The sequence below is a fragment of the Belonocnema kinseyi genome, chromosome 6 (assembly GCF_010883055.1).
Source record: "Belonocnema kinseyi isolate 2016_QV_RU_SX_M_011 chromosome 6, B_treatae_v1, whole genome shotgun sequence".
Classification (NCBI taxonomy): Eukaryota; Metazoa; Arthropoda; class Insecta; order Hymenoptera; family Cynipidae; genus Belonocnema; species Belonocnema kinseyi.
Window position 1 is genome coordinate 92,409,139 of NC_046662.1, and position 16,872 is coordinate 92,426,010.

Consider the following 16,872-nt stretch of genomic DNA (forward strand, 5'->3'; position numbering starts at 1 on the left):
TAGTTTGTAGGTTTAAATTTTTTTTTCTTTTTTTATCGTAAAATTATAATGAATTGCTTTATATTAAAAAAAATTAACATCTAGTTAACATTAATGTTTTCATAAATCATAATTTCACTAAATATCTACTACAATCATGAAGATAAAAAGTATCCAGAAATTTCTGTTCTAAAGTCTTAAGAAGTTTGTTACAAAAAATTATGTTTGCAACGAAGTCTTTTATCCATTTTAATTAGTATTTAGGTGAAAAATGTACTTTAAGGTGTAACAAAAAGAAGCATATGAAATATAAAATGAGAATTGTGATCGAATTATTAAAGTAATCAAATAAAAAGGCTAAAATTCATGTAGTAAAAAACTTAGAGTAAGGTTGATATAACGTTGACCCCCCGGACTAGTGAGTCCTATCACCTGAAAGCCTATGAATTGTAAAGATCATTCTTATAAAATCCCGTTTGGATTTTATATAAATACACAAATAGAACACTTAATCTATCCCAAAAACCTGGATGACTCTCTTTTATATTACAATAAAAGAATTGACACAGTATGAGACACCACACATGGAAAATAAATATAAAAATAAAAGTTTTTTGAAATGTTTGAATAAATAAATTTTTTTTTATTAGTAATTTAAATCCAGATTTCAGTCTTCAAATGAATTAATGAATCCTTTTTTATAGAAAATTTAATTGCTTTGTTGAAAAATTTAATTTTTTTTTATAAAAATGCATCTATTCTGTTAAAATATTATCTTTTAAGTGGCAAAGTTCACTGTTTTATTACATATTCGACTATTCGGATAGAAAATGTAACTGTCTTCAAAGAATTTCATCTTCTGGACCTGAAAATTCAACCATTGGTTAAATATTCGTCTTTGTTTTTACAAATTCAACTATTTTATTTGAGCTTCGTCCCTTTCTCCTTAAAGTTTAACTATTTGGTTGTAAATGCTAGTATTTCGTTGATAATTTTTTTCAGTTTAATTCAACTATTTAATTTAAAATTCATCATTCACCTTCTCGGGTTAAAATTCAACTGTTTTTTTAACATAAGACGTATCAGCTTTAAAACGTAACTCGTTTGGTGAAAATTCATCTCTTTTGGTCCATTCATCTTTTTTTTTCTCGGGAGTATGGATTTGCAAACACATTCACAATCAGTGGAATATCCGTGCACTTAAACAAATTTCTGGTTGAACCAACCAGAATTCTGGTTAATTCAACTAGAATAGAGTATTAAATATGTCTTTACTATAAATTCTGGTCAAAATAAGAAGATATTCTAGTAAATTTAACCAGATTTTCTGTTAAGCTCAACCAGATATCTAATAGTCATCGATTTTGGACTACTGAATTTCGATACACTTATTCTACCTTCATAGAGTCTCCCTAACTCCCTCTGAAATTCCATGGACCAAGTGTTACATTTTCCCGAAGTAAATAATCTAACAAAAGTTTCCGCCAACAAAGTGCAGCAACTGTATTTCGCTTCACTAAAATTTCGTTTCTCTATAATCAATGTGTCAACATATGTATTAATAAATGGCAATAGATGAAAAACTGAAAACAAAACTAGCATATTTTTGATCTGTTTAGTTTCTGAAACTATTCGTTGAGACTATTTTGTTCTTGATTTTACATAATATGCATGTAGATCACTTAGTCAATACCAAAATTCTTGAACATTCACTTTGTTTATTTATTGTCTACAATGTTAATATTTTCGAGAATATTTTCCAAAGACATCCAAACAATGTGTACTTGGTTTATAAGTATTCCTGTCGTACTGTTTAGACAGATTACGCGCAATTTCTTCTTATAACACAACTAAATTCACTGCTCACTATAATTATTTATACTCACACGGGGAAAAGATATCGCACAATGATATCGCAAAACCTCTGTATTGAAACAAAGCGCAATATGATAACGTACAAGCAGGTTTCGGAGCTTTTTAGGATATTATAATGCACTACTATCGCTTGGCCACTACTAGAACCCTCGTATATATAATATAATAAAATAATAATATAATGTAAAATCTTGCAATGAATGATATCACCATTTTACGCTGTTATAATGTAATAATTGCGATATATAGCGCAGGAATTACGGTATGTATTGCAATTCTTGCGATATCGTTTTCTTCGTGTATATAACTGAAAATAGAATGGACAAATCGCGATTGTTCGAGAATTGGATACTTACACCAAAGCGTTAATTGACACATCCAGTAAACTGACATGGGACAAAAGACAGATTTCTGGAAATCGACACAAGATCGCAAAACTTCTGTTACCAGAAATATTAACCAAAATAGCTTTAACCAGAAAAAGTCAACCAGAGTTCATTAACTAGAATTTTCTAGTCATATTAACCATCATTTCGGATTAAAATAACGATACATTTTTTAACCAGGCACGTGTAGTAACTTTAACTAGAACTTGTTTTCGAGTGTTGAATTTTTTGCAAAAATGATACAAGGTTTTGAAAACTGTCAAAAGAACATTTTTTCCTTTCGACATTTTTGCTAATTAATTATGATCTTTTCTTTTATATAACAACATAAAATGGTATTGTTGAAAAAAAATCTGTAAGGATTTTATTATTCTAACCGCCAAATTCTCGGAAATAAAGCAAAATAGAAAAAGTATCAGAAAAAATTTTTTAGGACTTTTTTAGAGAAACAATTTTATTCAGGTCTGACTTTAAGTAGATTTTCTTGTCTGGGAGGTCTGGTCTGGCCTAGGACTGGCGCTAATCAGCGAGCCAAGAACAATAAAATCGATGTTCTGCCTGAAAAGTCTGTCTAATATGATAGAAAATAAGAAATTCACTCTATCGAATTAAGACTTTTTTCTTCTCATCTTAACAATTTGCTCTAGTCCAAGTTTGGCGCTGATCAGCTAAATACACTCATAATAAAGAGTATTTTTTGCAAGTCATTAAAAAAATAAAGAGAGTACAGTCAGCGGCTCAACTGCAGTTAACAGGAGTCTGATCAGACGTTCTGGTCTGGGGCTAGGCCAAAACAAACGTTACACTTTTGGTCAGGCCCATACCAGACCATCTGCCCAGCGTCAATACTGGCAACCAGGCAATCTGGTCTGGGCTGGACCAGCGCCAAAAGATTTTTTCACACGAGAAAAAAAATATCAAATACCTATTTTGTATTTAAAAGTATTACACTTTTAACAAAAATTTGGATCATTTTTTAACAATCCGCGTTATCAAATTCTGTGGTGTAAGTATAGTTTGTCTGTGCATTATAAAATTAATTCAGTCATCAAAATCAATTTACAACTTGGGCGAATTTCACAAGCGTGCGCCGTGTGGAAAAACCTTATGGCGCTGGTCCGGTTTAGCCCAGATCGTCTAGTTTCCAGTCTTTACACTGCCCTGAGTCGAAATATAGGCCCTACTTTGAAACTGTTCAAGCTAATATTTGTAGGGGCTAAGACTATAAAGTAGAGGATATTCTCCTACGATTTTTGCCCCTACTTTAGTGCTCTTATGGGTACAAATTTCCAAATCTTCCATTTAGGGCATCAAAATAGAGGCTTAGTTTTGGTTTCTAATTTAACGCTCCACGCTCTACTTTCCTGTACAGAATAAAATTACTTGACGAAACTTAACAAAAGTAGAGAAAGAAGAAGACATAGTGACATTTGCGTAATGTTTCAAGTTATTTTGTACATGGAAAAAAATCCAATAAATTGTATAGAACTAATCCTATAGTAGAGGATACGCTGGGAAGTTTAATAAATGTTAAAATGGTCTTTGTTTTACATTGCGTCGAACTAGTCCTGAAACTATAGAGAACAGTTCTATAAAATTATAACCACATTTTCGCTACAAAAAAATTAATCTTTTGTATTATTATATTATTACTATTATACTCTGATACTTTTTTACATGTTTAAGCACACAATTATTTCCTATTATACAAGAACTACAATATTCATAATCGCTCGCTATGAAAATTTTTATTCGCCGCGGGTTCGAACCCTATAAATTTCGTATTCCAAACGCCTGAAGCCTCTCGGCTAGCCTAGCTTGAAGTATGAAAAAAAAATCTGATATATAACTTACAGCTGTGCAAAGCCGTTTGCAAATTTTGGTGACCCATTCTGTAAAAAATATTGCTACGCTTATAATAATATATGTACTAAGATTTTAGATTTTAGAAATATTACAAATTATGATTGTATATTTTATGTGCTTAAATAAGATTTAAAATAAATCCAAAAATATTTCAAGATATTTTTAAAGATCTAAAAAAATTGTATATATTTTTTCAGAAATTTAATAGATTTTAAAGGATTTCCACAAATTTCCGAAGATTTCAAAAGATTTAACAGACTTTAATGAATTCATGAACATTATTTATATTTTTAAATTACTTTAAAATCTTAAAATTCATTTAAACTCTACCGAATAGTGATAAAAAATGTTTTAATTAAATCACTCTCGTCAAATCCTTTAAAACTCCTGAAAATCTCTTTAAATACATAAAAATATTCTTAAATTACATGAGAATGCTTAAATGTTTTTGATTTTTTTTTAATTATTTAAAGTGCTTTGTAATTATTTTAATTCCTTTACAGACATTTTAAACTATATCAAATTGATTGAAATACCACAAAATCCATTAAAATCACTAAACATCTCTTGAACTCATAACAAGTATTTTAAAGTCTTTAAAATTACTTGAAATCTTTTAAAATTCATTACGGGCATGCGATACTTAGAAAATTGTCGATTTTACCAGTTTTAGGTTCCGACGGCTTTTTTTCTTTAATAATCAATATTTTGTCTTAAAAAGTTGGGACATGATAGCGACCATGCTAACGGACGACCCCACACACTTTTCTTTTGGTTTAATTTTAAAAAGTTTTAATTTAGCAAAATCTGATTAATTTGCATAGCGCTTAGGAATTAGTATCGATTTTACCAATTTTATGTTCCGACGACTTTTTTCTAGAATAATCAATATTTTGTCTTAAAAATTTGGGAAATGATACACTTTATTTGTGTTTTTTTTTTTTTTCAAAAAATTTTTTGATTTTTCTAACAACGTGTGCATATTTGGAGGTTATGTATGTTACAATTCTCCTGTGCGTTACTTCCAAACAAAGATATTATAAGCCTAGATGCGGCACGTGTATAGTTCGAGGAATTAATTGTAGACGGCGCTCCCGGCGAAAATTGCCCGATCCCCCCATGCCTCTCAACCCGAAAATCGCACCGACCAACTACTTTGCCCCTGCAACCTTAACCCGTCGAACAAGTCCATCGAATATCCGCTACTAAGTCGGTAAATACTAAATACTTAAAAATATAAAATACAAATTTTATATTGAGATTTTTGATTTATTATTTTTAATTAATGAATCAATTATTTGAATAAATTTTGCATCAAGAAAATATGTAGATGTGTAAGATTTACTTTTAAATTGAATAAAAATGTAATTGTATCGTAGCAGAAATTCTACTAAATGAAACTATACGTGTCAAGACATTAAAAGTTTTAATTGATAAATATATTGAGTTGAAATTTAAAATAATTAATTTTTTAAATAAATATGATCGTATAGCGTTCTCGCATGTATAATTGGCGATTTGGAGTTTTTAGATGTAGAGTTAAATTTTATAAGAATACCGCCTCCCTCACGATTATTAATTTAAGTAGACAATAATTTGTAATTTGTATGTTTGTGTAATTAACTATGAATTAAATAAATTATAATGAAACGATAAACTTATATAATAAAACTATTTTTTATTTTTTTTATATAATATTTTATAGAAATTTATGTATCTTACTATGTATGTAAATTATGTCCCGAGTTTTTAAATTGAGAATCCCATAATTACAAAATTAAAAAAATGTATTTTTGAATTTTACTCGAGTGACTGATCAGAATATATAAATATTTTGCCTTAAATTTCTCAATTTAAGGTAAAAGATCAGAAATTATTGAAAAGTTTCAAAAACATTTATCTCTTAATTGTTAGTTTGTAATAAAATAATCCGTAAATGAATTATTTATTGTCGCGGGCACATTCTCATCGTGCGCTGTGCCAGTGGTTCGCAAGTTTGAGCGCGCTTGGGGCGCGTGCATTTAGAATGCTTGAATGAAACTTTATCAAAAATATCTCTTTAGATCGCAGTATTTATATGCGTGTTCATATTCTGAATTTTTTCTTAAATAAGTATAGTTAAAGATTAAGTTTCTCAAAGCTCTGTAGGCTTTGAGGTACACAATATTATCGTGACACTCGCGCTGCGCACTCGTTTTTTGACAGGCAGTTGTAAATTTATGTTTTCTGAACCACCTTAAAATAAACTTAAAAAATACAATCCTTTTTTTAGATATTTTTCTCTATCTCGATTTATTATGCTAATAATAGGATTTTGGTTTTTATATTATTTTTTATACATGTAATAAAGCAAAATATCCTACAAGTCTTCTTTTAGATTTTTTACGTATCTCGCGTCTTTTGACGTAAGATTGGAATTTTCGATTATCTGCATATATTACTTACGATAAAACAAAATTACGAGTCCTACTGAAAAGTGGTTTAAAGCAATTTTGTAGGATTTTTCAAAACCTATCATTTCTCTTGGAGACTTTTTGTCGTATTTTGCGTAATTTGGTTCAAAATTGGAATGCTGTAGTGTCAAATTTCGGGCAATTCTAATACTTTCTCCATCATAAATAATAAGAATATAATAAATGAATACAAATTTGTATTACTTTTTTGGGCGAATAACTTTTTTCTATCAATTTGTTTTTGAACCTTTTGTTTTTTTTCCACAAATTTTTCATTTTTATTTTTAATACCATTTTATGATCAACACCAAAACTACGTGTCCTGTCAAAACGTAATTCATAACAAATTTTTAGCTCTTTTTCGGGTAAATAATTTTTGTTAAATCATTTTTTTTTCGTAACTTGTATCATTTTTTCACAAAGTTTTTTTAGATTTTCAATGTTATTTTTCACGAATAAAACAAAAAGTACGCCTCCTATCAAGAAGTGATTAGTAACGAATTTGTAGATCTTTTTTGAGATAACAATTTTTGTTATTCATCTTCTTTCGTATCCTACATAGTTTGACCACAAAATGGAATTTTTCATTTCTCATTATTTTTTGTGCAATAAAAATTAGAATTTTCGTTTTTACAAGAAAATCCAAAAAGTTTGTATGATAATCTTTTAGGGCTTTTAAAAAGCAATGTTTTTCTTTACTTTTTTTCATATCATACGTTGTTTGGCTTATAATTTTGATTTTCGATATATTAAAAATTTTGAAAATTCTATAACTCTGAGAATTGTTTTTGTATAAAAAAAAGTCATCAGGATAAATTGTTTGGCTTTCTGCGTACTATCAATAGCCGTAAATAAAAATTTTAAGTATAAAGAAATGGTCCCAAAATTTGTATTTTTATCCAAAATGGCTGTTTAAGGAACTCGTCCTTTCTTTTCGGAATTGTCGGACCTTTCTTTTTTTATCCTTTCCCAATCATAAATGATTAGAATGAGAAAAATTAGAGACCCTTTAATTTTTGTTATTAATTTCAATTTTTAAATTCTTTGAATTCCTCAAAGTAAAACGCTGTTACTTTTCTCTTTAATATTGATATTTTATCCAATATAAATAAAATAAGAAAATGAAGTTTCCTAAGTATGGTCTCAATATACTTGTCCTCTGTCATTCTTTTAATTGTTGTAATTTCATTTTTTGAGTCTTGTCGATTTTTTGTTGTGTATTTTTATACTAAACAAATTTTAAACAATACATTATAAGGATAATTCCATTAAATACAAAAACCGAAACTTTGAAGGGCCGTCAGTAAACTGAATTACTAATTACATGGGGGGAGGGGGTCATGCTTAAAACTATGGTTCGAACAGGGGTTGGGGGTCAGTGAAAGAAAAGTTATGAACTTAGATAACATTTAGTATGTTTCCTTATTATTAACTTTTAAAGAATTGTTCTTTTTTCTCTGTTTTTAAGAAACCCCCTTTTCTCGTTTTTGTTTCGCTTAAATGCTTTTTGGTAGAAAGTCTACTATTATATTTGTGGTTGGGAATTCAACTCGTTTGGATAAAAATTCTAGTATTTAGTTGAAAATTTTATTATTCTATAAAAAATGAAACTATTTTGTTAAAGTCATCTTGTTTCGTTTGGAATTCAGAAGCTTGGTTAAAAGTTGTACTACTTTGCAAAAAATTATTCTTTTGGTTTTAGATTCACCTCTTTACTCGAAAATGTAACTGTTGTATTTTTAGAAAATTAATCTTCTGCGGATCAAAAGTTATTTTTAGGCTGAACACTTTTGTTAAAAATGTAACTATTTTGTTGAAAATTCGTTTTTTTTTAATAAGAATTAATTTTTTTAAACTAACAAGGTAAACATTTCATTTTTGATTTGAATATATATTTTTTATTAAAAATTAATATTTTCTGGTTAAAAATTGTTCCTTTCTTATTGAAAAGTCATGTATTTTGCTAAAAATTTGTCTTTTTCTACCGAAAACAAATGATCTGCTTTGAAAATTCATAATTTTCTATTAAAAATGGAACTGTTTGGGTCTACATTAATCTAATTTGGTTGATGATTCAGCAATTTTGTAAAAAATTGAACTATTCGATAGAAAATTAAGTTTTTTATTTCAAATTATACCAGTTTTATAACCAACAAATTGGTTTAATGAAAATGTAACTTTTTGGCAGAAAATTATTTTTTTTTATAAAAAATCATATTTTTGTTAAAAATTCGACCTTTTTATAGGTAAATCGTCCTCCCGGATTTAAAATTCAAAAAATTTGTTAAAAATTAATATATATTCTTGAAAGCTCGTCTTATTTTGGTAGATCATTCATACAATGCTGGAAAATTCATTTCTTTGGATTTTCTCTTTTGTTCAAAATTAATTTTTTATCTAAAAATTGTAATTTTCCATTTTTGTTAGAAGTTTATACTTTATAAGTTTAAAATTTAATTATTTGGTAGAACATTCTTTTGTTTTGCTGAAAATTCATCTTTTCGGTCGAAAATTAATTTTCTTGATTTTTTTACATCTTCTTTTTATTAAAAATGCAATTGTTAAGTTCTAAATTAGTCTATTTTGATTAATGATTTAACAATATGGTAGAAAATTAAAGTAGGACTCGTTTGTAAATGAACTCCGTATTTTTATCGTGTTCGTTAAATCTAGTTTTTTTCAATTATATTTCTGCAAGATTTACCTCTTTGGCTTCAAATTTAATTTTTTTTTGTTGGCAATTTGGTGTTTTATGTTAAAAATTACTTTTTTTCTGAAAATTGCAACTTTTCTATTCTTGATTAGAAATGGATCCTTTATAAGTTGAAAATTCAACTATTTGGTAGAAAATTCATGGAATTTGTTAAAAATTCGTCTTTTTGGTAAGAAAATTAATCTTCTTTGTTGCCAATTAATTATATATTTCTAGTTTAAATCTTAGGAATTCAAAAATTTCTTCAATCCTTGGTGGGAATTTTGTTACAAGTATGAAAAAGTATAACTATTTTTACAGGAAAACAACAATGAATAGAATCATTTTCAAATACTGTGAAATCCAGGTGGCCGTTTTAATCAAGGAAACAAATTTCCCGTCATTTCCCGGCTAGAAAAAAATTATTGAATTATTTTAATTCTTTGGAATTCTTTCCTTTTCCACTTTCTTTTGTAATAGCCTTAGTTGCTGAGATGCTCCCCTAAACGCCTTATATTTCTTTAGAATTTTTTTGGATTCTTCAATTCTTTGAATTATTTTTATAAACTATTTGGATTTCTTTGAAGTTGTGAATTCTGATGAGCATAAGAATTGCAAGTGTTTAACTGCCCTCAAACTATTAGAATTAAATTTTGACTTGCAAGGCACAGTCTAGTTACTATTTTGATAAATAAGTAAATGAGTAGTGAAAATCTTAATTTTTTCCTCGAAATTAAATGTAAATTGTCAATTCGACACTACAGAGAAGTCTAAATATTACTTCAGTTATACCTTAATTATGCGAAAAAATAATACAATATTTTAGGATTTAAAAATACACGTAGAATAAATTTATAGAGTGAAGTATTCGAACCTTCAATTCACTATTTTTGTAAAAATGATATTTTTAAAAATATTTTTGGAAATTTCGTTACAATTCTAAAATGTGACAAGAATTTTTTTCAACTTATTTATATAGTATTTCGAAATTTTTTCTTTTAAAAGAGACCAGACGAGGGATTAATTTAACTAAGCTTTATTAAATTTTTTCATTTAACTAAATTCTGAATTAATTAAAAATTTATATACTTTTTAAATTCATTTAGTATCTCGAAAATTTCCCTTTTTTAAAAAGAAACCGTAAAATAAATTAATTAATTTTACCATAATAATAAATATAATAATTTTAGGCCCTCATTAATTTTAATATTTTCGGCGTGCATAGACAGCCCCGAGTCAGCTATAGATATGGCTGGCGAAGGCAAGCGCGAGAATCGAGAAACAGAAAATCACCGGCACTTTCGATTTGGCTTCGGCTTGGCCCCATCCCTCCCGTAGACGTAGGCAAAGAACGCGGTTGCCATAGAAACGTCGAAAAGTTGAAGAGGGCAGCACCTCGAGGCATGCAAAAATGTAGTTATATACATATATCGTTCTCCCACTCCGACCTCCCGTGCCGCATCTATGCTTATAATATCTTTGTCCAAAATACACAATATTTTTGGCCGAAAACTTTGGACTTGCAAATAAACATAGTAACTAATGTCCCGGAACTAACCTTGTTTTCAGGCAATCAAAAAAGTTTATTTCATAAATAATTTCCCAGTGGCGAAAAATTGGACATTAGTTTCAAAGTTTCATGCTGTTTCGTACGCCCTCTACGCCGAAAGTTTCAAAATTGATCTATCTACATTACCAGCTAGGCTGGTAAGATAGTTTATTGCACCAAAATTATTCTAGAGTGCTTACCGACAGAATCGGTACGATAGAGACCTACATTATCGGAATGACAGAGAACTAAAAATCATCCTAACCACAAAATAATACACATGCATAACATTTGGTAATTAGCAAAATAACATTTTTTTTGTTATTATCCTTGAAAAAAGAGTCCAGGGACGTCCGTTATGATATTTTATAGCATCTCCTAATTCAGTTTTTAAAAATTTTCATTTTTGTGGAAGAAAAGCCATCGGAACAGTACCCGATTAACCACACGACGAAGTGTCACATGCCCTTAATGAGCTTTAATCTTTTTTAATTCAACAGAAATTTAAATCCCGTTAAATTATTTTGAAATTTATTAAAATCCTTTTAAACACTTTAACATATTTTGCAATTACACAATAATACATAAACTCTTTTGAAATTTCTTAAAAAATTTTTTAATCATTTCGAATAATTTGGAATCTTTACAAACTTGTAGAGCGTAAAGGGAAATTGAAGAATATGTCAGAACATTTGTGATTATACCCGAATCGAAATATAGGCCCTAATTTGACGCTCCAAGTGGAAGTATTGTCCCTAATTTGCGGCTGCATATTCTACTAGCTGCTCCATTGCCGCTCCTAAAGATATTGTAATTGTATTTGGCTTCTGTATAAGCTTTTCAGCCCCTACATTAAAGATCTTGCCTCTACGAGTATATTCTCGAGGTTTACTTATGTCTCCTTTATAAAAAGAAATTATAATTTTAACTTCAAGCTAATTAGGCAAATTGTTATAAAAACAATGATTTCAAGTGTAGGTCCCTGCTGATTTCAACTGGATTCGGTCAGCGATGATTGTTATTCGTACGTTATTCTCAAAAAAACCAACGTTGATTACAGTTTACTTGTAACCACTATCATTAAGATCAGCGATGGTTATAAATATATACCAGAGTTTTGGATGTAACATGTACTTAAAATAATAAATTGTTTCTTCAAAATGTCCTATTTTTAAACCAATTTATTTTTATATGCCGAGGGTTCGATCACTCCAATATTCCTGCCACATTCACTAAATACACCCCTACGCGTATTCTTTCAATATTCTTGGTATTCTTGATATTCTTCATAATCTCAAATATTTTTGATATTCCAAAATATTTCGAAATATCCCTAAATCTTCACAAATATTCTGACATATTCCTCAATTTCCCTTTGCGCTCTACAAGTTTTTAAAGACGCCAAATTATTTAAAATGATTTTAAAAAATGTCAAGAAATTTCAAAAGAGTTTATGTATTATTGTGTCATTGCAAAATATGTTCAAGGGTTTGAAAGGATTTTAATGAATTTCAAAATGATTTAACAGGATTTAAAAATGCTTTTTAATTAAAAAATATTTAAGTTTATAAATGAATTTCAAAATATTTCAAGTAATTTTAAAGAATTTAAAAAGATTTTGTAAGAATTCCAAAAAGTACAAGAATTTTCAAGAGATTTCAAAGACTTTAAAATACTTTTTATGAGTTCAAAAGATTTTTAGGGCTTTTGAGGGATTTTGTGGCAATTCAATCGATTTAATATCGTTTAAAAAGTCTGTAAAGGAATTAAAAATGTTACCAAGCATTTCAAATAATTTTTAAAAAATTCAAAAAAGTTTAAGCATTCTCATGTAATTTAAGAATATTTTTATGTATTTAAAGAGATTTTCAGGAGTCTTAAAGGATTTGACGAGAGTGATTTAATTAAAACATTTCTTATCACTATTCGGTAGAGTTTAAATGAATTTTAAGATTTTAAAGTAATTTTGAAATATAAATAATGTTCTTGAATTCTTTGAAGTTTGTTAAATCTTTTTCAATCTTCGGAAATTTGTGGAAATACTTTAAAATTTATTAAATTTCTGAAAATATATATTGATTTTTTTTTTAATCTTTTAAACTATCTTGAAATATTTTTGGATTTAGTTTAAATCTTGTTTACGCACATAAAACATACAATAATAATTTGTAACATTTCAAAAATCTAAAATCTTAGTACATATATTATTATAAACGTAGCAATATTTATTATAGAATAGGTCATAAAACTTTGCAGGCGGCCTTGCACAGCTGTATGTTATATTAAAAATTTTTTTATACTTCAAGCTAGGCTATCCGAGAGGCTTTAGGCGTTAGGAATGCGAAACTTATAGGGTTCGAACCCACAGCGAATAAAAACTTTCATTGCGTGCGATTATAAATAGTGTAGTGATTGTGTAATAGTAAATAATTGTGTGCTTAAACATGTGAACAAATATTAGATTATAATATAATAATACAAAAGATTTTTTTTTTACGAAAAATCGGTTATAATTTTATAGATCTGTTCTCTATAGTTTCGCGATTAGTTCAACGCAATGTAAAACAAAGACCATTTTAACATTTATTAAACTTCCCAGCGTATCCTCTACTATAGGATTAGTTCTATACAAGTTATTGGATTTTTTTCCATGTACAAAATAACTTGAAACATTACGCAAATGTCACTATGTCTTCTTCTTGCTCTACTTTTATTAATTTTTCGTCAAATAATTTTATCCTGTATAGGAAGGTAGAGTGTGAAGCGTGAAACTAGAAACAAAAACTAAGTCTCTATGTTGACCCCCCAAATGGAAGATTTGGAAATTTGTACCCATAAGAGCACTAAAGTAGGGGCAAAAATCGTATGAGAATATCCTCTACTTTACAACCTTAGCCCCTACAAATATTAGCTTGAAGAGTGTCAAAATAGGGCCTTTATTTCGACTCGGGATTTCGGGATATTTCGGAAAATTTTGAAATATCAAAAATATTTGAGATTATAAAGGATATCAAGAATACCAAGAATATTGAAAGAATACGTGTATGGGAGTATTTAGTGAATGTATGAGGAATATTGGAGTGATCGACCCCTCGCCATATACAAATAAATTGGTTTAAAAATATGAGATTTTGATGCAACAATTCTTAAATCTTTGGTATATATTTATAACTATCGGCGATCTTGTTAATAGTGGTTACAAGTAAACTGTGATCAACATTGGTTTTTTGGAGAAAAACGTACGAATAACAATGATCGCTGACCAAAACCATTTGAAATCAACAGGGACCTACACTTGAAATCGCAGAATTTCTCGAGAGCGAAATATGTTGTTTTTTAAAGGCAATACTTCATTTCATGTTTTCAAAATCTCAAGAAAATTGGTTGAATTTGGAAAATTTTAATTAGCAATTTAAAAATTATTAGTTTTTATATGACTTGAATTTAACACAAATAATTGAAATTTGGAAGACTTTGATCATAAAAAAGGTTTAATATACCAATTTTTAGTTAATATAAATTTTGTCAGTTTAAAATGAAGTTCGAATTCTTTAAGTTTCAAGGTTCTGGAATAGATTTTTTTTAATTTTTAATGTTTCCCATTTTAAATTATTATTTAGTTTGAAAGTTTGTTTAGTATAATTTAATCCATTAATTGATTTTATAACAATTCGCCTAATTAGCTTGAACTTCAAATTATAATTTCGTTCTGTAATAACAATTTTAAATTCTAGAATTTCAGAAGCTTTAACTTTGAAAGCTTTAATTTAGTTTTCAATATTAAATTGTCAAATCTTGGTCGCTTTAAATTTATAGTTGTTCATATTCAAAAGTTTGCAATTTTTAATTATTTAATTTTGAACGCTTTTAAGCATAAATAATTTTCAATGATTTAATCATAAAATATTCAATTTTTAAGGTTTAGACATTGCCCTATTTTCTAAATTTTTCATTGGAAATCATTCAATTTCGTGATTCTTTCATTCAAAAGAAAATTGTGTGAAAGGAAAATCTATTTCTTCAGAATCCGTAGTAACTAATTTGGAGATATTTTTGTGGTACAAAAAAAACTCAATGCAAAATATTTTTATCTTTCTGACCCTTTTCTTTGGGCGTTTTTTCTCATGTGTTTGATACCTTTTTTGGGGGGGGGGGGAGTTTAGATCTGGGTTCTTTATAACTATCTTTAAAATCTTAGCGCTGATTTGCATTTTTCCTTTTGCTTGCAGCCATCAGATTAGGGCAAACTTCTTTCCTCTTGAAGCCATTCCAATGTTATCACTTTAATATTTATTATTCAAAACCAATTAAACTGTTGCTTTCACAAACTGTGGTGATGGATTTTTAGAGAAAACAACAAAGTATCTGTCACGAGGGCGCTGGCGTCGAGGCAACGACGACACATATTTTGTGCGTTAAAACTTAAGAGCGTTAAAAGAAAATTTAAAAATTCTACTGAGAATATGGAGTTTCAAAGGAGACATAAGTAAAACTCAAGAATATAGAGGCACGTCCTTCAACATAGGGGCGAAGCTTATACAGAAGCCAAATAGAAAGAAAATATCTTTAGGAGTGGCTACGTAGGCTCCAAGCTAGACCGTACGGTCAGCCGCTATTTATTGACAGGTCATCCGCTAGGTGGAAGCTGATAAACCGCTGGATGGACTGCCTTTATTTTTTTAATGTCTTGGATAAAAACGATTCTTCACTATAAGTATATTTAGCTGATGAGCACCAAACCTGGACCAGATCAGACCAGACCTGCAAGGTGATAAGAAAAAAAGTTTTAGTTTTATAGTGTAAATTTCTGATGTTCTATTATTTTAGACACCCTGTCATTTTCTCGAAATATGTAACACAAAAATTTGCTGATCTCAGCACTCTCCGTACAAAACCGCCGCGGAAACGATTCTCTGAAACAGTAAATCCGGACTTATTAAATCCAAGTTCCAGTGTATAATCGACGATCGATTGCGATTAACGCATTTCTTAAAATTAAATTTTTAATATTGTCTAAATGGCCATTTGAATGAAACTAGAACAATTTTCCTTGCAATGACAAAGCAGCCTGGCGACTTATCTTTTAAACAAAAACCTATTTGCTGTTTTGAAATATTTCATGGCCTTTCTGTCGAGAATCAGTCGAGCTATAGATAAGTTGAAGTCTCCGTTGAATTCCGCGGTGAAAAATTAATCGAAATCATCGATCGCTTTTTTCCTAAAAATATCTACATCCACTTACGAGTATAAATTAATTTTTTATTTCACAAACAAAAAAATTGAACTTCATGGAAATGACACGTTACATTATCATGCACACCTAGTTCACATTTTATTGACAAGCGTATAATCTATAAAATATCAAAAAGTGAAAAAATGGGGGTATCTATCCTGAAAAAAAAATTAATGTGACAATGATCAATGGAACCTATGGTCAAGCTGGAAAAATGGATAATACCGCTTATATTCTTGGAATTTAACATTTTGGACATCAACCTACAGATATTCAGCCGTGGCATTTAGATATTAGGTTTTTATAATCCAAGATTTTGAAAATTAAGATCTACATTACACGGCTTAATATTTACAGATTTTCATAAATATATTAACAATAATAAACCAATTATTTTGTATTCGCAATAATTATTGACAATTTGAGACAATTAGATACTTATTTGATATTCACATACAACTTTAATCCATAAACATTAGAAGCATAGTAACTTGATCATCCATGTAATTTAAGCACAGGATATATACAATATGATGTAATCTCTGAAAAAATGACATACCCACTTGTAAATATTGTAGCAGCTGATAATTTTTGTTCACTTTGCCTACAACAAAGAAAGATAAGCCCACAATAGTGGAGAAAATGATCTTTTTCCTCGGTACGTTGGATGATAGACCCATAATTCGCAAGCAAACCAGTTGTTAGGAGTCGCGAGTGACAGCCCTTTCGTCACTGTGCGTTTGTATCTTGGCATCAGTTTAGCGGCTGCGGTTACATCTCTTGCTCGTTTAACCACCTACACCCCCGTCTCCTCCTGTAATAGCATACTATGTCATATA

The 16,872-nt window shown here is 28.9% G+C and overlaps 1 protein-coding gene across 3 annotated transcripts in view; it reads left to right on the top strand.

Annotated features, from left to right (window-relative positions):
• LOC117174337 (solute carrier family 41 member 1-like) overlaps positions 1-16,872 on the top strand; it is a 91,033-nt gene that overhangs the window by 25,668 nt on the left and 48,493 nt on the right. The window contains exon 1 of one of the 3 annotated variants that reach the window (XM_033363375.1): positions 16,829-16,849. The exons of 1 other annotated variant lie outside the window; for it this stretch is intronic. The gene's annotated coding sequence lies outside the window, so the exon portion shown is untranslated. Of the gene's footprint in view, positions 1-16,828; positions 16,850-16,872 lie in introns of those variants that run through there. One more of the 3 variants, XM_033363374.1, reaches the window with a different exon arrangement.